This window comes from Notolepis coatsorum (genome assembly GCF_963971535.1).
Source record: "Notolepis coatsorum genome assembly, chromosome: 15".
Classification (NCBI taxonomy): domain Eukaryota; kingdom Metazoa; phylum Chordata; class Actinopteri; order Aulopiformes; family Paralepididae; genus Notolepis; species Notolepis coatsorum.
Window position 1 is genome coordinate 42,113,621 of NC_140179.1, and position 23,917 is coordinate 42,137,537.

Genomic DNA, 23,917 nt, shown 5'->3' on the forward strand with positions numbered 1-23,917 from the left:
CTCGCTGCAGTAGAAGCAATTCTGCTTCCTCGTAGTTAGCTGCTGACATATCAGCGGGGGACTTGCACTCCGGGTGGTACCGCAGGAATGTTCTTTGTTGTGCACTCTCTATGGACGTGCAATCGTCTATGTTAGGGTCGGTGGAGGCTACGGTGCTCAATCCACAGAACACAGACTTCTTATTTTCCACCTCCTCTGGACTTGCTTCCCTCGGGATAGGCATGGGCCACTGTCCTTCCGGGAGTCTTAGGAATGCGGGGCCGTCACTGTAGACATTGCGACGGGTGAGGTCATCCAGGGGCATCCCCCGGGTGATGACGTCAGCTGGGTTCTGTTTTGTATCAACGTAGCGCCACTCTGTTTCTCCGGTTAACTCTTCGGTTAAGTCTTGAATCTCGGTGACTCTGACTCCCACAAAGACTTTGTACTTGCATGAGTCCGATTTGATCCAGGCGAGTACCGTCGTGGAATCTGACCACAGGATTGTTCTAGACACCGGTATGGTGAGCTCACGTTGGATGAGCATGGCTAGGTGCGCTCCGGCTAGGGCTGCGCAGAGCTCTAGACGTGGGATAGATTGTTGCTTGCGTGGGGCTATTCTCGAGCGGGCGAGGACAAATGCTGTGTAGATCTCTCCCCCCTTCTCTTGGGCCCGCAAGTAGGCTACTGATCCGTATGCGACCTCTGAGGCGTCACTGAAGACGTGTAAGTCCATTTTACATGTCTCTGGCCTCACCGTGGGTGGGAAGTAGCTTCGGCGCATATTAACGCCTGGGAGTGAGTGGAGCTCCATCTCCCACTCTCTCCAGGTGGATGCAAGGTGTGCGGGAATGGGGTCGTCCCAGCCCTGGTCCTTGTCCCACAATGCTCGTACAATCATTTTTGCCCTGGTGGTGTACGGTAGAATACATCCTAGCGGGTCATATTGTCGGGCGAGTGTTGTGTACACACTCCGTCTGGTGGTCGGCGCCGCCGCCGGCCTTCCCTGCTCCGTAGTCAGGGGCTTGTGTCTGTAGTGAAGCGAATCTGTTTTGAATCGCCACACCAATCCCAGGGTCATCTCCTGGGCTTCTCCCGGGATTGTAGCCATCCAGGTCTCGCTGCTGGCTGCCTTGTCCTCGGAGGAGAGGCTGCGCAGTACTTGCGGATCGCTGCTGGCCCACTGCCTGAGATCAAAGCCGCCTTTGATCAATGAGGCGCGGAGTTTAATCAGGAGAGCCTCGGCTTCTTCTTGGGTTGAAAGGCTTTGTAGACAGTTGTCTACGTAGAAGCTGTTCTTTACGCTGTGTCGGACCTCTTCGTCCGCTGCTGGGTCCTCTGCTACATGTTTCTGTAGTGCAAATGTAGCACAGCAGGGGCTGCACGTCGTTCCGAAGGGGAGGACTTCCCATTGGTAGATGGCTGGGTGCTCATCTCCTGGCTTCTCTCTCCATAGGAACCGTAACAGGGGCTTGTCCGCCTCTACTAATCTCACCTGCAGGAACATTCCTTTAATGTCCCCGCTGATGGCCACCTTTTCCTGGCGGAAGCGGAGTAGAACGCCGAGTAGGGAGGGGCCGAGTGTGGGACCGGGCAGTAACTCTTTATTCAGATTGTGGGATCCGATCTGGTAGCTGCAGTTAAATACTATGCGGCCTTTACCGTTGTGATGGACCTTGTGGTGAGGCACGTACCACGATTCAGTGGTCTGGTCAGCCTCTTTAATGTCCATCTTTGTGACGTGTCCCGCTGTGATGAGCTTCTCAATCTCAGCGCGGTATACACTCTCTTGGGCGGGGTTCTTGGCTAAGCGCCGCTCCGTGTTCAGCAGGTACCGCTCTGTGGCGTCTGTCTTGGCGTGGAAAGTAGGCATTCCTTCTCGCCGCAGGAGTGGCGTGGCGTATCTCAACACGCCGTTGACCGGGACTCTCTTGGTCCCTGTCTACAGGGGGGTTGAATGGCGTAAATGTCATCTTTAGAGCGAATGTCTTTCTTTCCGTTCTTAAAGGGCATTTGTTCCAAGGTCCATAGCCGCTCTACGTGTTGCAGGAGTGCGGTTTCTCCCTCTGTGACTCGGGAGTGGAGACATCTAGTGGCTGTACTTCGGTTGAGAGATTTGGCGAGCGGGCCTTGGAGAGTCCATCCCAAACGGGTCTCGACTGCTGCAGGACAGCCTCGGGGTCCGGTATGAACCCGGTCTATCGGGACAATGAGGTCTGCATGGTCGGAGCCTATCAACAGGGTCGGCATAGCATTGTCTATGAGCGGGATCGGTAACTTGCGCAGATGTGCATATTTCTCCATCAGCTTGGCGACGGGGTATGTGTACCGCGACAGTCCTATTTCTTGGCTGGTGAAAGCGTCTGTAATCTGGTACCGTCGCTCAGGCTGGCCGCTTGCTGCGATAGAGAATGAGACATTCTCGCCCTTTATCGTCTTCAAATCTCGTCTTATTGTCCGAATTGTCATTTGGGTTTCGCTTCCCCGCAGCCCTAGCTGGGCCGCAGCGGAGGCGAGCAGCAGGGTCTTCTCTGACCCGTCATCGAGGACGGCGTAAGTGTCCAGGACTTTATTCTGGTAGCTTAGTGTCACACGCACTACTTTTAGGAGTACTCGGGCTCCACTGCTGCTGGCGGGATCGATGTACATGACGCTCGCTTTGCTGCTGGATGGTGCGGGTGAAGGGCGCCGTCTGTTACTGTCGTGAAGTATGTCCAGATGGGCTCCATCGCACTTGGTGCACCTTTTCTTTAAGCGGCATTCGGCTGCCATGTGTGAGCGCGCACAGCGAAAACAGCGCTTGTTGGACTTTATCCATTGACTTGCTTCCTCCGCGTTCAGCTTGGGGAAGGAGTCACATTGCGCTAGCCAGTGTTCTTTCTCACAGTAGGGGCACACTATCTTCCACTTCTCCGTTCTGGAGGGGGTACTGTGGCTCCTGCTGCTCGGTACTGACTCCGATTGGTGCATCACAGTCACCGATCTTCTTCCATCATTTAGTCGTCTGGTTCCTTCTCTGGAGCCAGGGGTGCTCCGTCCGAATGTATCTAGCCGTAGGCTGCTGACTTCTCTCGCCAGGAAGTCTGCTAGATCGAGGAGGTTCGGTTCGGGGCCATTCGGGTCTCGTTGGTCTCTCTGCCGCCTAAAACGCTCCTGTCGAGCGGGCGGCAGCTTCTCCAAGATCCTTTCCACATTTGAGTTGGCGTAAAGTTCATGCCTCCCCTTCTCTCTCTGCGCTCCCAACATCCCTACCAGGGACTGCACTCTGATGGACAGGTCGTCCAGTGCTCGATTGTCTATTGCTGGGGGTAAGCGGTCGATGTGTCGGATCTCCTGGATCGCGTAATCCCATATGCGCCCATACCTCTGGTCCAATGCTACCAGCGCTGCTGTGTATGGGGTGGTGGAAGTCGCGTAGGCGAGCGCTATATTATGTGCGCGGGGTACCTTTAAGTGCTTCAGTAGGATGGCGTATTTGTGGCGTTCATCCAATACATCCACCAACATGGTCTCCAGACACATGCGGAGTTCCGTATACTGGGCCCGGTTCTCTTGGGTGAAGTCGGGTACCATAGGCGTGCCAATGTATGACGCCGACTGTGGATACATCGGCGAGCGTTGGGGGAGAGGCCTCCTAGGCGAGTCTCCTCCCGCTCCTTGGTATGGGCTGGTACCGGCAGTGTACCATGGCCCGCTTGTCCAGGTGCTGTTCCTCGGTGCGGGTCGTGCGTCGTGCTCACCCGTGTATAGAGTCGGGGGTCTGTAGCGCAGCTCCGCGGGAGTATAGCCTGGGCTGTACCGGACCTCCTGGTCCGGTAGAGTACTGTGCTGTCGTCGGGCGTGGTTCTCCTCCTCTTCCTCTTCGTCTTCAGTTAGGTCATCCAGTGCTTGTAGTCTCTGGTTTAGCCTCTCCACAGGATATGCTGCTCCTTCCCGGTTGCTAGGTCTCGCTTGGACCGGTGGGGGGAGGTGGTCTGTGGGGGGTATAGACCTCGTCTGTTGGTCAAGTTCAGGGTTGTTTACTCGGCTAGGGGATGCCGCCCTGGAGGTGTGTCTAGACGAGTTCCTGGAGCCTCTGGCGGAGGGAGAGGGTGTTGTCCATCTGATCAGCTGTTCTATTAGTTGCGCTTGCTGTCTGTCGCGCTCTGCGTCCCGTAGAGCACCAGCAGCTGCTCGCTGGCTGTCTGCTCGGTCTCGGGCCACATTCTCTTCTCTCTGAATGCGTCTTATTTCTAGACGTATATGCTCTTCTTCGCTCCGCTGCTGGATCTGCAGTCGGTCGCGTTCAGCAGCGGCGTTCAGGCTGATGAGGAAGGCCTGCTGTAGGGTCCTCTCTGCCTCGCTGGGAGAAGGCGGTTGTATAGGGGAGCCTTCCCTCGGGGTGCTCTTTGCGGAGCCTTGGAGCTCTATCTCCACGGTGCTCTCCCCGTCTTCTTCCGTGCCGAGTTCTCTCTCGGTAGCGTTGTATTCCTCCCGGGACTCATCGGGGACTACTTCTTCAGTACTGGCGGGGTGTGAAGTCATGTCTGGTTCCCACTGGTCCCCACGTGAACTTGGTCAGTTACATTAGAGCCCGTAGGGGCCTCTATGGTCGGGGTAGTCTGGGCGTTGGGGTTAGACATACTTTTACTTTCTAGTTTTACCGCGTTTACTGTTAGTAGAAGACTAGGTTGTTGACTGACAGCGTAAGCCTCTAAGTACTGAGGGAGCCGTCGTTCGCGCTGCGGGCGTTGGTTAGGAGGATCGTTTCGTGGAGTGTTCATCATAGGCCATTTCAATATTAATAACACTATATTAATATTACACTAATTACCCTCCGGCTCGAAGGACCAATTGTAACTGAGGGGTACAATTCCCTGACTGTATTACTAGATATGATACTTACTACCACTACCTTTGTACTTAATATTCGGCCACCCAGTACACGGCATAAATATATTATGATGAACACTGTCACGTAGATGAAACGGATCCAACACAAATGTACGAATTAGAAATAGGTCTTTATTTCTACACAGCGATGGTGTGTAGAGCAAGCACTTAATCAAATCAATCACATTTATGAATGGGAATTAGTATGCACTTTTATGGCAAGAGTATTCGTCGGTATATCAATAGAGAATGTCCAATCTCTGAAGGCGCAGGTGGTACATATACGACCTGGAATAGTTTAAGGAATAACAGCAATGATACTTTAATGATTATATACTGGATACACTAAGGGGGGTTAATCCGGTCGCTTGTAAGCCGACAGGAGTAGGAGGGGGGGGGGGGGTAGAATCCGGCTGCCTCATCCGGCCAAGGGTATCCCAGGTGAACCCACTGTAGTGCCGTTCAATGCGCCGGCGATCCTTGGACCACAGATGAAAGCAGGTGGACTCTTTGTGGGCCGGCGTCATCCGGTCCACGGAGGAGAGACGTGAAGCGACCTCGTCTTGCAGAGCGTCTCCTCACCTTGCGTCCTCTCCAGGGGGGGGGGTTCCAACACACGGCAGTGTCGGGGGTCTTTATCCATGGAATAATCAAAGTATACAAAGCATAATCCGTGCCTGGGAAGGCGGGCTGTCGTCGGTAGAATAATCCGGTATACAGGTCCACTCGCTCGTCGGCTCTGGGGCTCCTCGGGTGCAGCTTCACGTGGGGTCAACCACCCTGGATAAGCAGCCAGTTCTCTGCCCGAAACGATGGGGTACTGACTACGGTAGTATTCTCACCGCACGAAGCACTATATATTAACAGACTATTATTAGCTTAATAGACTACGTCCAACTCGACGATATAGTGCCAAATATGACTATTCAAATATTAATATACACGATGTCTCAATACCGATGGTAGGCGAACTTGGCCTTACTCCCACACGTGGCGTCGCGGGGAGGCTTTACGTCTGTGACTCTATTGGAGGGTAAGAAACTGGACTGAAAAGGAAGTCCTACTTTAGTAGCGCAGTATATATACGCACTATGAACAAATAGTCCCATTAGTGGTGCGGTAGCCAGATTCCTACGCGGAACTAGGACTTGTTCGTACATGTGGAGCGGTACGTTTGAACTGGGTCTGAGGGGTATGGCAGCCTGGCACCAAGGTCTCGACCAATAGTAGAATGGAGACTATTATGGGATGTTCAGTAGGCTAGAATGGATATTCAATGCATATTGTACAAGGAATATACAAGGGATATCAGGGAATATTAGAGAATATACAAATACAATTAAATATATATATATAAATAAATATATATATTCGGTTTAATCTGGCCCTTCACAACAGCCACCCCCTGATTGGTCCCAGACCTAATCAGTTAAACAGAGACAGATTAATCGCGTTGTCTATTTACACATAAGGGTTTGCTGTAGGGGTCAGTCAACTTCACAAAGTCATAGGGTTATAGGGTCATGGTCATCATCGATTGTGTCTGGGAGTCGGGGCAGTTCTATGAGCCTCGCCACGGGACGGGTGTAAGTGCGACCCTGGACGAGCACTTCAGCTGCTCGGACCTTGCCGTCGGCACCGGTGATCACTTTGCTTACGCGGCCGGCCGGCCACATAGCTCTGGGCAGTGATTGATCAATAATCATGACGACTGTTCCTTCTGTCAAATTGTCTCTCTGGGCTCGCTGCAGTAGAAGCAATTCTGCTTCCTCGTAGTTAGCTGCTGACATATCAGCGGGGGACTTGCACTCCGGGTGGTACCGCAGGAATGTTCTTTGTTGTGCACTCTCTATGGACGTGCAATCGTCTATGTTAGGGTCGGTGGAGGCTACGGTGCTCAATCCACAGAACACAGACTTCTTATTTTCCACCTCCTCTGGACTTGCTTCCCTCGGGATAGGCATGGGCCACTGTCCTTCCGGGAGTCTTAGGAATGCGGGGCCGTCACTGTAGACATTGCGACGGGTGAGGTCATCCAGGGGCATCCCCCGGGTGATGACGTCAGCTGGGTTCTGTTTTGTATCAACGTAGCGCCACTCTGTTTCTCCGGTTAACTCTTCGGTTAAGTCTTGAATCTCGGTGACTCTGACTCCCACGAAGACTTTGTACTTGCATGAGTCCGATTTGATCCAGGCGAGTACCGTCGTGGAATCTGACAACAGGATTGTTCTAGACACCGGTATGGTGAGCTCACGTTGGATGAGCATGGCTAGGTGCGCTCCGGCTAGGGCTGCGCAGAGCTCTAGACGTGGGATAGATTGTTGCTTGCGTGGGGCTATTCTCGAGCGGGCGAGGACAAATGCTGTGTAGATCTCTCCCCCCTTCTCTTGGGCCCGCAAGTAGGCTACTGATCCGTATGCGACCTCTGAGGCGTCACTGAAGACGTGTAAGTCCATTTTACATGTCTCTGGCCTCACCGTGGGTGGGAAGTAGCTTCGGCGCATATTAACGCCTGGGAGTGAGTGGAGCTCCATCTCCCACTCTCTCCAGGTGGATGCAAGGTGTGCGGGAATGGGGTCGTCCCAGCCCTGGTCCTTGTCCCACAATGCTCGTACAATCATTTTTGCCCTGGTGGTGTACGGTAGAATACATCCTAGCGGGTCATATTGTCGGGCGAGTGTTGTGTACACACTCCGTCTGGTGGTCGGCGCCGCCGCCGGCCTTCCCTGCTCCGTAGTCAGGGGCTTGTGTCTGTAGTGAAGCGAATCTGTTTTGAATCGCCACACCAATCCCAGGGTCATCTCCTGGGCTTCTCCCGGGATTGTAGCCATCCAGGTCTCGCTGCTGGCTGCCTTGTCCTCGGAGGAGAGGCTGCGCAGTACTTGCGGATCGCTGCTGGCCCACTGCCTGAGATCAAAGCCGCCTTTGATCAATGAGGCGCGGAGTTTAATCAGGAGAGCCTCGGCTTCTTCTTGGGTTGAAAGGCTTTGTAGACAGTTGTCTACGTAGAAGCTGTTCTTTACGCTGTGTCGGACCTCTTCGTCCGCTGCTGGGTCCTCTGCTACATGTTTCTGTAGTGCAAATGTAGCACAGCAGGGGCTGCACGTCGTTCCGAAGGGGAGGACTTCCCATTGGTAGATGGCTGGGTGCTCATCTCCTGGCTTCTCTCTCCATAGGAACCGTAACAGGGGCTTGTCCGCCTCTACTAATCTCACCTGCAGGAACATTCCTTTAATGTCCCCGCTGATGGCCACCTTTTCCTGGCGGAAGCGGAGTAGAACGCCGAGTAGGGAGGGGCCGAGTGTGGGACCGGGCAGTAACTCTTTATTCAGATTGTGGGATCCGATCTGGTAGCTGCAGTTAAATACTATGCGGCCTTTACCGTTGTGATGGACCTTGTGGTGAGGCACGTACCACGATTCAGTGGTCTGGTCAGCCTCTTTAATGTCCATCTTTGTGACGTGTCCCGCTGTGATGAGCTTCTCAATCTCAGCGCGGTATACACTCTCTTGGGCGGGGTTCTTGGCTAAGCGCCACTCCGTGTTCAGCAGGTACCGTTCTGTGGCGTCTGTCTTGGCGTGGAAAGTAGGCATTCCTTCTCGCCGCAGGAGTGGCGTGGCGTATCTCAACACGCCGTTGACCGGGACTCTCTTGGTCCCTGTCTACAGGGGGGTTGAATGGCGTAAATGTCATCTTTAGAGCGAATGTCTTTCTTTCCGTTCTTAAAGGGCATTTGTTCCAAGGTCCATAGCCGCTCTACGTGTTGCAGGAGTGCGGTTTCTCCCTCTGTGACTCGGGAGTGGAGACATCTAGTGGCTGTACTTCGGTTGAGAGATTTGGCGAGCGGGCCTTGGAGAGTCCATCCCAAACGGGTCTCGACTGCTGCAGGACAGCCTCGGGGTCCGGTATGAACCCGGTCTATCGGGACAATGAGGTCTGCATGGTCGGAGCCTATCAACAGGGTCGGCATAGCATTGTCTATGAGCGGGATCGGTAACTTGCGCAGATGTGCATATTTCTCCATCAGCTTGGCGACGGGGTATGTGTACCGCGACAGTCCTATTTCTTGGCTGGTGAAAGCGTCTGTAATCTGGTACCGTCGCTCAGGCTGGCCGCTTGCTGCGATAGAGAATGAGACATTCTCGCCCTTTATCGTCTTCAAATCTCGTCTTATTGTCCGAATTGTCATTTGGGTTTCGCTTCCCCGCAGCCCTAGCTGGGCCGCAGCGGAGGCGAGCAGCAGGGTCTTCTCTGACCCGTCATCGAGGACGGCGTAAGTGTCCAGGACTTTATTCTGGTAGCTTAGTGTCACACGCACTACTTTTAGGAGTACTCGGGCTCCACTGCTGCTGGCGGGATCGATGTACATGACGCTCGCTTTGCTGCTGGATGGTGCGGGTGAAGGGCGCCGTCTGTTACTGTCGTGAAGTATGTCCAGATGGGCTCCATCGCACTTGGTGCACCTTTTCTTTAAGCGGCATTCGGCTGCCATGTGTGAGCGCGCACAGCGAAAACAGCGCTTGTTGGACTTTATCCATTGACTTGCTTCCTCCGCGTTCAGCTTGGGGAAGGAGTCACATTGCGCTAGCCAGTGTTCTTTCTCACAGTAGGGGCACACTATCTTCCACTTCTCCGTTCTGGAGGGGGTACTGTGGCTCCTGCTGCTCGGTACTGACTCCGATTGGTGCATCACAGTCACCGATCTTCTTCCATCATTTAGTCGTCTGGTTCCTTCTCTGGAGCCAGGGGTGCTCCGTCCGAATGTATCTAGCCGTAGGCTGCTGACTTCTCTCGCCAGGAAGTCTGCTAGATCGAGGAGGTTCGGTTCGGGGCCATTCGGGTCTCGTTGGTCTCTCTGCCGCCTAAAACGCTCCTGTCGAGCGGGCGGCAGCTTCTCCAAGATCCTTTCCACATTTGAGTTGGCGTAAAGTTCATGCCTCCCCTTCTCTCTCTGCGCTCCCAACATCCCTACCAGGGACTGCACTCTGATGGACAGGTCGTCCAGTGCTCGATTGTCTTTTGCTGGGGGTAAGCGGTCGATGTGTCGGATCTCCTGGATCGCGTAATCCCATATGCGCCCATACCTCTGGTCCAATGCTACCAGCGCTGCTGTGTATGGGGTGGTGGAAGTCGCGTAGGCGAGCGCTATATTATGTGCGCGGGGTACCTTTAAGTGCTTCAGTAGGATGGCGTATTTGTGGCGTTCATCCAATACATCCACCAACATGGTCTCCAGACACATGCGGAGTTCCGTATACTGGGCCCGGTTCTCTTGGGTGAAGTCGGGTACCATAGGCGTGCCAATGTATGACGCCGACTGTGGATACATCGGCGAGCGTTGGGGGAGAGGCCTCCTAGGCGAGTCTCCTCCCGCTCCTTGGTATGGGCTGGTACCGGCAGTGTACCATGGCCCGCTTGTCCAGGTGCTGTTCCTCGGTGCGGGTCGTGCGTCGTGCTCACCCGTGTATAGAGTCGGGGGTCTGTAGCGCAGCTCCGCGGGAGTATAGCCTGGGCTGTACCGGACCTCCTGGTCCGGTAGAGTACTGTGCTGTCGTCGGGCGTGGTTCTCCTCCTCTTCCTCTTCGTCTTCAGTTAGGTCATCCAGTGCTTGTAGTCTCTGGTTTAGCCTCTCCACAGGATATGCTGCTCCTTCCCGGTTGCTAGGTCTCGCTTGGACCGGTGGGGGGAGGTGGTCTGTGGGGGGTATAGACCTCGTCTGTTGGTCAAGTTCAGGGTTGTTTACTCGGCTAGGGGATGCCGCCCTGGAGGTGTGTCTAGACGAGTTCCTGGAGCCTCTGGCGGAGGGAGAGGGTGTTGTCCGTCTGATCAGCTGTTCTATTAGTTGCGCTTGCTGTCTGTCGCGCTCTGCGTCCCGTAGAGCACCAGCAGCTGCTCGCTGGCTGTCTGCTCGGTCTCGGGCCACATTCTCTTCTCTCTGAATGCGTCTTATTTCTAGACGTATATGCTCTTCTTCGCTCCGCTGCTGGATCTGCAGTCGGTCGCGTTCAGCAGCGGCGTTCAGGCTGATGAGGAAGGCCTGCTGTAGGGTCCTCTCTGCCTCGCTGGGAGAAGGCGGTTGTATAGGGGAGCCTTCCCTCGGGGTGCTCCTTGCGGAGCCTTGGAGCTCTATCTCCACGGTGCTCTCCCCGTCTTCTTCCGTGCCGAGTTCTCTCTCGGTAGCGTTGTATTCCTCCCGGGACTCATCGGGGACTACTTCTTCAGTACTGGCGGGGTGTGAAGTCATGTCTGGTTCCCACTGGTCCCCACCGTGAACTTGGTCAGTTACATTAGAGCCCGTAGGGGCCTCTATGGTCGGGGTAGTCTGGGCGTTGGGGTTAGACATACTTTTACTTTCTAGTTTTACCGCGTTTACTGTTAGTAGAAGACTAGGTTGTTGACTGACAGCGTAAGCCTCTAAGTACTGAGGGAGCCGTCGTTCGCGCTGCGGGCGTTGGTTAGGAGGATCGTTTCGTGGAGTGTTCATCATAGGCCATTTCAATATTAATAACACTATATTAATATTACACGAATTACCCTCCGGCTCGAAGGACCAATTGTAACTGAGGGGTACAATTCCCTGACTGTATTACTAGATATGATACTTACTACCACTACCTTTGTACTTAATATTCGGCCACCCAGTACACGGCATAAATATATTATGATGAACACTGTCACGTAGATGAAACGGATCCAACACAAATGTACGAATTAGAAATAGGTCTTTATTTCTACACAGCGATGGTGTGTAGAGCAAGCACTTAATCAAATCAATCACATTTATGAATGGGAATTAGTATGCACTTTTATGGCAAGAGTATTCGTCGGTATATCAATAGAGAATGTCCAATCTCTGAAGGCGCAGGTGGTACATATACAACCTGGAATAGTTTAAGGAATAACAGCAATGATACTTTAATGATTATATACTGGATACACTAAGGGGGGTTAATCCGGTCGCTTGTAAGCCGACAGGAGTAGGAGGGGGGGGGGGGTAGAATCCGGCTGCCTCATCCGGCCAAGGGTATCCCAGGTGAACCCACTGTAGTGCCGTTCAATGCGCCGGCGATCCTTGGACCACAGATGAAAGCAGGTGGACTCTTTGTGGGCCGGCGTCATCCGGTCCACGGAGGAGAGACGTGAAGCGACCTCGTCTTGCAGAGCGTCTCCTCACCTTGCGTCCTCTCCAGGGGGGGGGGGTTCCAACACACGGCAGTGTCGGGGGTCTTTATCCATGGAATAATCAAAGTATACAAAGCATAATCCGTGCCTGGGAAGGCGGGCTGTCGTCGGTAGAATAATCCGGTATACAGGTCCACTCGCTCGTCGGCTCTGGGGCTCCTCGGGTGCAGCTTCACGTGGGGTCAACCACCCTGGATAAGCAGCCAGTTCTCTGCCCGAAACGATGGGGTACTGACTACGGTAGTATTCTCACCGCACGAAGCACTATATATTAACAGACTATTATTAGCTTAATAGACTACGTCCAACTCGACGATATAGTGCCAAATATGACTATTCAAATATTAATATACACGATGTCTCAATACCGATGGTAGGCGAACTTGGCCTTACTCCCACACGTGGCGTCGCGGGGAGGCTTTACGTCTGTGACTCTATTGGACGGTAAGAAACTGGACTGAAAAGGAAGTCCTACTTTAGTAGCGCAGTATATATACGCACTATGAACAAATAGTCCCATTAGTGGTGCGGTAGCCAGATTCCTACGCGGAACTAGGACTTGTTCGTACATGTGGAGCGGTACGTTTGAACTGGGTCTGAGGGGTATGGCAGCCTGGCACCAAGGTCTCGACCAATAGTAGAATGGAGACTATTATGGGATGTTCAGTAGGCTAGAATGGATATTCAATGCATATTGTACAAGGAATATACAAGGGATATCAGGGAATATTAGAGAATATACAAATACAATTAAATATATATATATAAATAAATATATATATTCGGTTTAATCTGGCCCTTCACAACAGCCACCCCCTGATTGGTCCCAGACCTAATCAGTTAAACAGAGACAGATTAATCGCGTTGTCTATTTACACATAAGGGTTTGCTGTAGGGGTCAGTCAACTTCACAAAGTCATAGGGTTATAGGGTCATGGTCATCATCGATTGTGTCTGGGAGTCGGGGCAGTTCTATGAGCCTCGCCACGGGACGGGTGTAAGTGCGACCCTGGACGAGCACTTCAGCTGCTCGGACCTTGCCGTCGGCACCGGTGATCACTTTGCTTACGCGGCCGGCCGGCCACATAGCTCTGGGCAGTGATTGATCAATAATCATGACGACTGTTCCTTCTGTCAAATTGTCTCTCTGGGCTCGCTGCAGTAGAAGCAATTCTGCTTCCTCGTAGTTAGCTGCTGACATATCAGCGGGGGACTTGCACTCCGGGTGGTACCGCAGGAATGTTCTTTGTTGTGCACTCTCTATGGACGTGCAATCGTCTATGTTAGGGTCGGTGGAGGCTACGGTGCTCAATCCACAGAACACAGACTTCTTATTTTCCACCTCCTCTGGACTTGCTTCCCTCGGGATAGGCATGGGCCACTGTCCTTCCGGGAGTCTTAGGAATGCGGGGCCGTCACTGTAGACATTGCGACGGGTGAGGTCATCCAGGGGCATCCCCCGGGTGATGACGTCAGCTGGGTTCTGTTTTGTATCAACGTAGCGCCACTCTGTTTCTCCGGTTAACTCTTCGGTTAAGTCTTGAATCTCGGTGACTCTGACTCCCACGAAGACTTTGTACTTGCATGAGTCCGATTTGATCCAGGCGAGTACCGTCGTGGAATCTGACAACAGGATTGTTCTAGACACCGGTATGGTGAGCTCACGTTGGATGAGCATGGCTAGGTGCGCTCCGGCTAGGGCTGCGCAGAGCTCTAGACGTGGGATAGATTGTTGCTTGCGTGGGGCTATTCTCGAGCGGGCGAGGACAAATGCTGTGTAGATCTCTCCCCCCTTCTCTTGGGCCCGCAAGTAGGCTACTGATCCGTATGCGACCTCTGAGGCGTCACTGAAGACGTGTAAGTCCATTTTACATGTCTCTGGCCTCACCGTGGGTGGGAAGTAGCTTCGGCGCATATTAACGCCTGGGAGTGAGTGGAGCTCCATCTCCCACTCTCTCCAGGTGGATGCAAGGTGTGCGGGAATGGGGTCGTCCCAGCCCTGGTCCTTGTCCCACAATGCTCGTACAATCATTTTTGCCCTGGTGGTGTACGGTAGAATACATCCTAGCGGGTCATATTGTCGGGCGAGTGTTGTGTACACACTCCGTCTGGTGGTCGGCGCCGCCGCCGGCCTTCCCTGCTCCGTAGTCAGGGGCTTGTGTCTGTAGTGAAGCGAATCTGTTTTGAATCGCCACACCAATCCCAGGGTCATCTCCTGGGCTTCTCCCGGGATTGTAGCCATCCAGGTCTCGCTGCTGGCTGCCTTGTCCTCGGAGGAGAGGCTGCGCAGTACTTGCGGATCGCTGCTGGCCCACTGCCTGAGATCAAAGCCGCCTTTGATCAATGAGGCGCGGAGTTTAATCAGGAGAGCCTCGGCTTCTTCTTGGGTTGAAAGGCTTTGTAGACAGTTGTCTACGTAGAAGCTGTTCTTTACGCTGTGTCGGACCTCTTCGTCCGCTGCTGGGTCCTCTGCTACATGTTTCTGTAGTGCAAATGTAGCACAGCAGGGGCTGCACGTCGTTCCGAAGGGGAGGACTTCCCATTGGTAGATGGCTGGGTGCTCATCTCCTGGCTTCTCTCTCCATAGGAACCGTAACAGGGGCTTGTCCGCCTCTACTAATCTCACCTGCAGGAACATTCCTTTAATGTCCCCGCTGATGGCCACCTTTTCCTGGCGGAAGCGGAGTAGAACGCCGAGTAGGGAGGGGCCGAGTGTGGGACCGGGCAGTAACTCTTTATTCAGATTGTGGGATCCGATCTGGTAGCTGCAGTTAAATACTATGCGGCCTTTACCGTTGTGATGGACCTTGTGGTGAGGCACGTACCACGATTCAGTGGTCTGGTCAGCCTCTTTAATGTCCATCTTTGTGACGTGTCCCGCTGTGATGAGCTTCTCAATCTCAGCGCGGTATACACTCTCTTGGGCGGGGTTCTTGGCTAAGCGCCACTCCGTGTTCAGCAGGTACCGTTCTGTGGCGTCTGTCTTGGCGTGGAAAGTAGGCATTCCTTCTCGCCGCAGGAGTGGCGTGGCGTATCTCAACACGCCGTTGACCGGGACTCTCTTGGTCCCTGTCTACAGGGGGGTTGAATGGCGTAAATGTCATCTTTAGAGCGAATGTCTTTCTTTCCGTTCTTAAAGGGCATTTGTTCCAAGGTCCATAGCCGCTCTACGTGTTGCAGGAGTGCGGTTTCTCCCTCTGTGACTCGGGAGTGGAGACATCTAGTGGCTGTACTTCGGTTGAGAGATTTGGCGAGCGGGCCTTGGAGAGTCCATCCCAAACGGGTCTCGACTGCTGCAGGACAGCCTCGGGGTCCGGTATGAACCCGGTCTATCGGGACAATGAGGTCTGCATGGTCGGAGCCTATCAACAGGGTCGGCATAGCATTGTCTATGAGCGGGATCGGTAACTTGCGCAGATGTGCATATTTCTCCATCAGCTTGGCGACGGGGTATGTGTACCGCGACAGTCCTATTTCTTGGCTGGTGAAAGCGTCTGTAATCTGGTACCGTCGCTCAGGCTGGCCGCTTGCTGCGATAGAGAATGAGACATTCTCGCCCTTTATCGTCTTCAAATCTCGTCTTATTGTCCGAATTGTCATTTGGGTTTCGCTTCCCCGCAGCCCTAGCTGGGCCGCAGCGGAGGCGAGCAGCAGGGTCTTCTCTGACCCGTCATCGAGGACGGCGTAAGTGTCCAGGACTTTATTCTGGTAGCTTAGTGTCACACGCACTACTTTTAGGAGTACTCGGGCTCCACTGCTGCTGGCGGGATCGATGTACATGACGCTCGCTTTGCTGCTGGATGGTGCGGGTGAAGGGCGCCGTCTGTTACTGTCGTGAAGTATGTCCAGATGGGCTCCATCGCACTTGGTGCACCTTTTCTTTAAGCGGCATTCGGCTGCCATGTGTGAGCGCGCACAGCGAAAACAGCGCTTGTTGGACTTTATCCATTGACTTGCTTCCTCCGCGTTCAGCTTGGGGAAGGAGTCACATTGCGCTAGCCAGTGTTCTTTCTCACAGTAGGGGCACACTATCTTCCACTTCTCCGTTCTGGAGGGGGTACTGTGGCTCCTGCTGCTCGGTACTGACTCCGATTGGTGCATCACAGTCACCGATCTTCTTCCATCATTTAGTCGTCTGGTTCCTTCTCTGGAGCCAGGGGTGCTCCGTCCGAATGTATCTAGCCGTAGGCTGCTGACTTCTCTCGCCAGGAAGTCTGCTAGATCGAGGAGGTTCGGTTCGGGGCCATTCGGGTCTCGTTGGTCTCTCTGCCGCCTAAAACGCTCCTGTCGAGCGGGCGGCAGCTTCTCCAAGATCCTTTCCACATTTGAGTTGGCGTAAAGTTCATGCCTCCCCTTCTCTCTCTGCGCTCCCAACATCCCTACCAGGGACTGCACTCTGATGGACAGGTCGTCCAGTGCTCGATTGTCTTTTGCTGGGGGTAAGCGGTCGATGTGTCGGATCTCCTGGATCGCGTAATCCCATATGCGCCCATACCTCTGGTCCAATGCTACCAGCGCTGCTGTGTATGGGGTGGTGGAAGTCGCGTAGGCGAGCGCTATATTATGTGCGCGGGGTACCTTTAAGTGCTTCAGTAGGATGGCGTATTTGTGGCGTTCATCCAATACATCCACCAACATGGTCTCCAGACACATGCGGAGTTCCGTATACTGGGCCCGGTTCTCTTGGGTGAAGTCGGGTACCATAGGCGTGCCAATGTATGACGCCGACTGTGGATACATCGGCGAGCGTTGGGGGAGAGGCCTCCTAGGCGAGTCTCCTCCCGCTCCTTGGTATGGGCTGGTACCGGCAGTGTACCATGGCCCGCTTGTCCAGGTGCTGTTCCTCGGTGCGGGTCGTGCGTCGTGCTCACCCGTGTATAGAGTCGGGGGTCTGTAGCGCAGCTCCGCGGGAGTATAGCCTGGGCTGTACCGGACCTCCTGGTCCGGTAGAGTACTGTGCTGTCGTCGGGCGTGGTTCTCCTCCTCTTCCTCTTCGTCTTCAGTTAGGTCATCCAGTGCTTGTAGTCTCTGGTTTAGCCTCTCCACAGGATATGCTGCTCCTTCCCGGTTGCTAGGTCTCGCTTGGACCGGTGGGGGGAGGTGGTCTGTGGGGGGTATAGACCTCGTCTGTTGGTCAAGTTCAGGGTTGTTTACTCGGCTAGGGGATGCCGCCCTGGAGGTGTGTCTAGACGAGTTCCTGGAGCCTCTGGCGGAGGGAGAGGGTGTTGTCCGTCTGATCAGCTGTTCTATTAGTTGCGCTTGCTGTCTGTCGCGCTCTGCGTCCCGTAGAGCACCAGCAGCTGCTCGCTGGCTGTCTGCTCGGTCTCGGGCCACATTCTCTTCTCTCTGAATGCGTCTTATTTCTAGACGTATATGCTCTTCTTCGCTCCGCTGCTGGATCTGCAGTCGGTCGCGTTCAGCAGCGGCGTTCAGGCTGATGAGGAAGGCCTGCTGTAGGGTCCTCTCTGCCTCGCTGGGAGAAGGCGGTTGTATAGGGGAGCCTTCCCTCGGGGTGCTCCTTGCGGAGCCTTGGAGCTCTATCTCCACGGTGCTCTCCCCGTCTTCTTCCGTGCCGAGTTCTCTCTCGGTAGCGTTGTATTCCTCCCGGGACTCATCGGGGACTACTTCTTCAGTACTGGCGGGGTGTGAAGTCATGTCTGGTTCCCACTGGTCCCCACCGTGAACTTGGTCAGTTACATTAGAGCCCGTAGGGGCCTCTATGGTCGGGGTAGTCTGGGCGTTGGGGTTAGACATACTTTTACTTTCTAGTTTTACCGCGTTTACTGTTAGTAGAAGACTAGGTTGTTGACTGACAGCGTAAGCCTCTAAGTACTGAGGGAGCCGTCGTTCGCGCTGCGGGCGTTGGTTAGGAGGATCGTTTCGTGGAGTGTTCATCATAGGCCATTTCAATATTAATAACACTATATTAATATTACACGAATTACCCTCCGGCTCGAAGGACCAATTGTAACTGAGGGGTACAATTCCCTGACTGTATTACTAGATATGATACTTACTACCACTACCTTTGTACTTAATATTCGGCCACCCAGTACACGGCATAAATATATTATGATGAACACTGTCACGTAGATGAAACGGATCCAACACAAATGTACGAATTAGAAATAGGTCTTTATTTCTACACAGCGATGGTGTGTAGAGCAAGCACTTAATCAAATCAATCACATTTATGAATGGGAATTAGTATGCACTTTTATGGCAAGAGTATTCGTCGGTATATCAATAGAGAATGTCCAATCTCTGAAGGCGCAGGTGGTACATATACAACCTGGAATAGTTTAAGGAATAACAGCAATGATACTTTAATGATTATATACTGGATACACTAAGGGGGGTTAATCCGGTCGCTTGTAAGCCGACAGGAGTAGGAGGGGGGGGGGGGTAGAATCCGGCTGCCTCATCCGGCCAAGGGTATCCCAGGTGAACCCACTGTAGTGCCGTTCAATGCGCCGGCGATCCTTGGACCACAGATGAAAGCAGGTGGACTCTTTGTGGGCCGGCGTCATCCGGTCCACGGAGGAGAGACGTGAAGCGACCTCGTCTTGCAGAGCGTCTCCTCACCTTGCGTCCTCTCCAGGGGGGGGGGGTTCCAACACACGGCAGTGTCGGGGGTCTTTATCCATGGAATAATCAAAGTATACAAAGCATAATCCGTGCCTGGGAAGGCGGGCTGTCGTCGGTAGAATAATCCGGTATACAGGTCCACTCGCTCGTCGGCTCTGGGGCTCCTCGGGTGCAGCTTCACGTGGGGTCAACCACCCTGGATAAGCAGCCAGTTCTCTGCCCGAAACGATGGGGTACTGACTACGGTAGTATTCTCACCGCACGAAGCACTATATATTAACAGACTATTATTAGCTTAATAGACTACGTCCAACTCGACGATATAGTGCCAAATATGACTATTCAAATATTAATATACACGATGTCTCAATACCGATGGTAGGCGAACTTGGCCTTACTCCCACACGTGGCGTCGCGGGGAGGCTTTACGTCTGTGACTCTATTGGACGGTAAGAAACTGGACTGAAAAGGAAGTCCTACTTTAGTAGCGCAGTATATATACGCACTATGAACAAATAGTCCCATTAGTGGTGCGGTAGCCAGATTCCTACGCGGAACTAGGACTTGTTCGTACATGTGGAGCGGTACGTTTGAACTGGGTCTGAGGGGTATGGCAGCCTGGCACCAAGGTCTCGACCAATAGTAGAATGGAGACTATTATGGGATGTTCAGTAGGCTAGAATGGATATTCAATGCATATTGTACAAGGAATATACAAGGGATATCAGGGAATATTAGAGAATATACAAATACAATTAAATATATATATATAAATAAATATATATATTCGGTTTAATCTGGCCCTTCACAACATAATTCGTAAACAAAGGACATGCAGTCACCCAGGTCATTCATTCTATTGGACAGGTCATTTTCAAGAAAATCCTGCCTGAACAGCACACGCTCGCTCGCAGACACTCTCTCTCATGCTCGCTCGCACACACGCTCTCTCTCATGCTCGCGCACACACGCTCTCTCTTTCTCACACACTCGCTCTCTCATGCTCGCTCGCACACACACACGCGCGCTCTCTCGCACTCGCACACACACGCTCTCTCTCTCACACACGCGCTCTCTCATGCTCGCTCGCACGCACACACACGCTCTCTCTCTCACACGCTCTCTCTCTCACACTCGCACACACACACATGCTCTCTCTCTCTCTCGCGCTCGCTACCTTCTACGTCTAAATTACATTTCTGTAACACATGCTGTATGTGATTAGATTAACATTCGTTGTTTGTTTTTAAAACACAAATTAGTGCACGGCCACAAAAAAAAAGCCCACTCCCTTTTCTTGATCCGGCACGATTACAACTCGTGCTTCTTCCCTCAGACATGCGATTGGAGGATCAAGAAAAGAGGGCAGGGCTTGAGATTGGTCAGTCAACTGCTGTCCCAGCTCAATTAAGAAAACAAACCCTGATATCTCCAACTGTATTAAGATAAGATAAGATAAGATATTCCTTTATTGATCCCCTTGGGGAAATGCAGGCATCATAGCAGCATGGGGGGAGGGGGGGGGGTACAGGTAGTAAAACAACACAGTATACAGGTAGTAAAAAACAACACAGGCAGTGTAAACAATTTGATCAATATGGTCAATATAATTTACTATCTGACTAGCTGAGGAATATTCACATTATTCACAGTGTCACATAAGGTGCAGTATGCATGAGGTAGTGTTATAATTTACTATCTACTGAGTATACATTATTCACAGTATCACGGTATCCACTGAAATATACATTATTCACAGTATCACAGTATCCACATAGGGTGCAGTAAGCCTAAGGTAGTGTAGGTTGTCCTCCTTGGGTTCCTATGAGTCCCAGGTCAATGTCTGGTAGCAGTCGCTGTCGCTGCCCCCTGTTGTGTGGAGTGTTACTGTGCAGACACCACCGCAGATAATATCAAAGGTGAGGGGCAGCCTAGTCGATTGGCAAAGACATATCTGGGGCCCAACTGCCAATAAACATAATGTTGAATAAATTCTATGAGTTAAGCAGGTTTGGGGAGGACCCATTCACTGGAAATGTGTTTGGGGCGCAGCCATTCCTGTGTCCAGGCGTTTGTTTGGGCTGCCACCTCTCGAGCCTCTTTTCATGAGAGGGATATTTGACGCCTGTATCTCTGACAGTGTAGCGCCAGGCTAGAGTAAACGTTACAAAAAGAATCCTCTTACATACCTTCTAGGTTCCCAAAGCCATGTTTGTATTCTGCCCATTTCCTGTCAAAGGAAAGTGCTCCTCCGGTCCGCCTCTGAAACACTGTCCAGCCTCCATCTGACAGCATCTTACAGTACACCTACATAGAAGGCCCAGTAGTTAGCAACAGGCTAGCACCTACATAGAAAGCCCAGTAGTTAGCAACAGCACCTACATAGAAAGTCCAGTAGTTAGCAACAGCACCTACATAGAAAGCCCAGTAGTTAGCAACAACACCTACATACTGTAGAGCCTGGTAGTTAGCAATAACACCTACATATAAAGCCCAGTAGTTAACAATAACACCTACATAGAAAGTCCAGTAGTTAGCAACAACACCAGTAATACTAATTTATACCCAGTTTAATCACCTGTACATTGTATATTACTATTGCACTTTACTGTTACATTTGCACTCTGTTTGGATGCCAAACTTATTTTCGTTGTACTGTACTTGTGCTGTATGATGACAATACGTTTGAATCTAATCTAATCTAATGTAATTACTAATTATCATAGTTCATTACCCCGAGGGGGCGCAAACTCCAGGCTGGATCAGATACACTCCACTGGTTGCAGTTGGAGAGAGAGCCTTTATCTGTGTGCAGTCTGTTCCTGCACACACACACACAATTTCTGAGCAGAAACACAGTGAGAAACAATGAACCACAGGTAGAACCAAAGGCCCAATCTGTGATTGTGAGTCGAAATATACTGACACTCTACACAAAACAATTACTACAAAGTACATGTAGGTTAAATTATATTTGGCTGGTGGTTCTCTCATCCTGGCCAGCTAGGAGACACTGGGGAAGAGAAGGAGACAATGGTCCTCATTCACAAACGGACTTACGAGAAGTTATGACAAAATGTCACCGTAACTCCACTTACAACCTTTTCTGGAAATTCTGGGCAATTTTGGCATTCTTGAACGATTTCTTCTCAGGGATTCGATTTACGTGGAAAGGCAGTTGTAAGTTGGACTGGTGTGCGCCCGTTAATGACTTAATTTGGGAGAAATCGTTGGTGATTGCATTCACAACGATTCTACAGACAGATTTAAATAATTATTAAAATAATAAATACGACAATATTTGCATCATTCAAAATTACGTTTTACATTTATAGTGATGCCGAGGCATCGTGATGTCCGAAAATAAATATAAGCACTACGCAAACCATCGGATATAGCCAGGGCCGCCTGGGAGAAATGCGAGGCCCTGTGCGAGATTTAACGCGAGCCCCCCCCCCCCCCCCCCCCCCCAAAGGTAAAAAAAAAAAAAAAAAAAAATTACATATATATATATATATATATATTTTTTTTTTTTTTTTTTATATATACAGTCAACATATTCTTAAATAATAGCGCTGCCCGAGGCGGGGCATGATACAGTCAACATATAGCAAAAGAGAGAGCGAGAGAGAGCTCCCGTTCTACAGTCAATATACAGTGTACAGAGAGAGAGAGAGAGAGAACATGTGTTTGTCATGTGTGTGTGTGTTAGAGAGAGACTAGAGCATGTATGACAGATTCAAAAGGACAAAGATCAAAAGAGAGAGAGAGAGAGAGAGAGAGAGAGACACATTGGAAAGAAATTGAAATGCTATTTGGCCCTAAACAGAGAGTACACAGTGGCAGAATACCTGAGCACTGTGACTGAAGATCCTTGAGCACAGCCTAGCCATCGAGAAAGGCCGCCATAGGCAGACTGTGTGTGTTAGAAAGAGAGAGAGAGAGAGAACATGTGTGTTTGTCATGTGTGTGTGTGTTAGAGACTAGAGCATGTATGACAGATTCAAAAGGACAAAGATCAACACTTAAATCCAACAAGAAGAGCAGGGTATACCAGAGAAACCAAAGCAAGGAGCCAATGGCCGACATCAGCTAAATAGGCTAGCCAGGTACTCTGTGACACCAGGCCACACACAGCTTTGGCCAATGGCCCAACGCTACACAAGCTACACAAGCTACACAAGCTACACCATTCACACACAGCACATGTCGTATCTCCAAATGTTGTGAAGTAGCATATGTTTTGCCTGGAAAAAAACATCGTTATTAACAAAACATTCGGGAGGGGAAGGAAGTAAGAGTGGGGTAATGTCATGACATTTTCATTAATCTTAGTTACCTGCACGAGGGCGCAGGGCCGCAACACAGGTCTCCACGTTGACGAAAGGCCTCAGCGCGCCTCCCTCCACCTTCGCTCCCCACCCCTCCCTCCTGGTATAGTACGGGGGGCCACGGCTCCGGCCGAGGAGACTGGGTGTGGGGAGGACGTGGTGGGCCGACAGCCAGCCAGCCAGCCCACACATGGCGTCTGGCTAACAGTTAGCTCAATCAGGCACGTGGCTCTATGTAGCTGCATACAGCCAGGTGCTCTCACCACCAGGCACACACCGTTAGCGTTAGCTACTAGTAGTATTAGCTAGTCAGTCGACCAGTTTGGCTCCAGATAGAGAAACCAATGCCTGCTGCAGAGCACCAGAGCTCCAATAGTGACCCAGGTGCAGACCCAGGAACAATTCATTCTACAAACGTGTCTAATGTGAAATATATAAGCATATAAGCAAAACTAGATTTTAGGTCTGTGATGAAAAAGGGCCTCGCGGGAAGGGGGGCCTCACAAAAAAAAAAAAAAAAAAAAAAAAAAAAAAATAATAAAAAATAATAAAAAAAAATGAATAATTTTTTTTTTTTTTTTTTTTTTTTTTTTTGCGAGGCCCCCCTTCCCGCGAGGCCCTGTGCGACCGCACTGCTCGCACACCCCCTGAGGCGGCCCTGGATATAGCTATAGTGGAACCCAGATGCAATGCTTAGCCTCTCCCTTCCGGTATAAGGAGCTGTTGAATCTGTTTTGCACACTGTCCTTCATGCCCTTATAAGGAGCTGGCAGGGTGTTTCTGTATGCAAATTCAGGTGTACGAGAACACGCTTTAATTTTGAGAATGAGTGATGTTCTTCATTCAATTGAGATCATTTTGGCAACTTACGAGCACCTGTTCACACGTTCAGGTATCCGGAGGAGGATATTGTATGTTTCCTCTTACAAACTTCTTACAAGGTTATTTATGAGAAAACTTTCGAG

The 23,917-nt window shown here is 51.6% G+C and overlaps 1 pseudogene across 1 annotated transcript in view; it reads right to left on the reverse strand.

Moving 5' to 3' along the window:
* The window catches only part of LOC311242025 (angiopoietin-4-like), a 28,640-nt pseudogene extending 4,936 nt beyond the window's left edge, over positions 1 to 23,704 (reverse strand). Inside the window, exons 1-2 of the transcript in view lie at positions 23,693 to 23,704; positions 20,811 to 20,928 (exon numbers count right to left, since the gene is read on the reverse strand). The product of the transcript in view is annotated as an angiopoietin-4-like (transcript). The remainder of the gene's footprint in view (positions 1 to 20,810; positions 20,929 to 23,692) is intronic.
* Between the last annotated feature and the right edge of the window lie 213 nt (positions 23,705 to 23,917).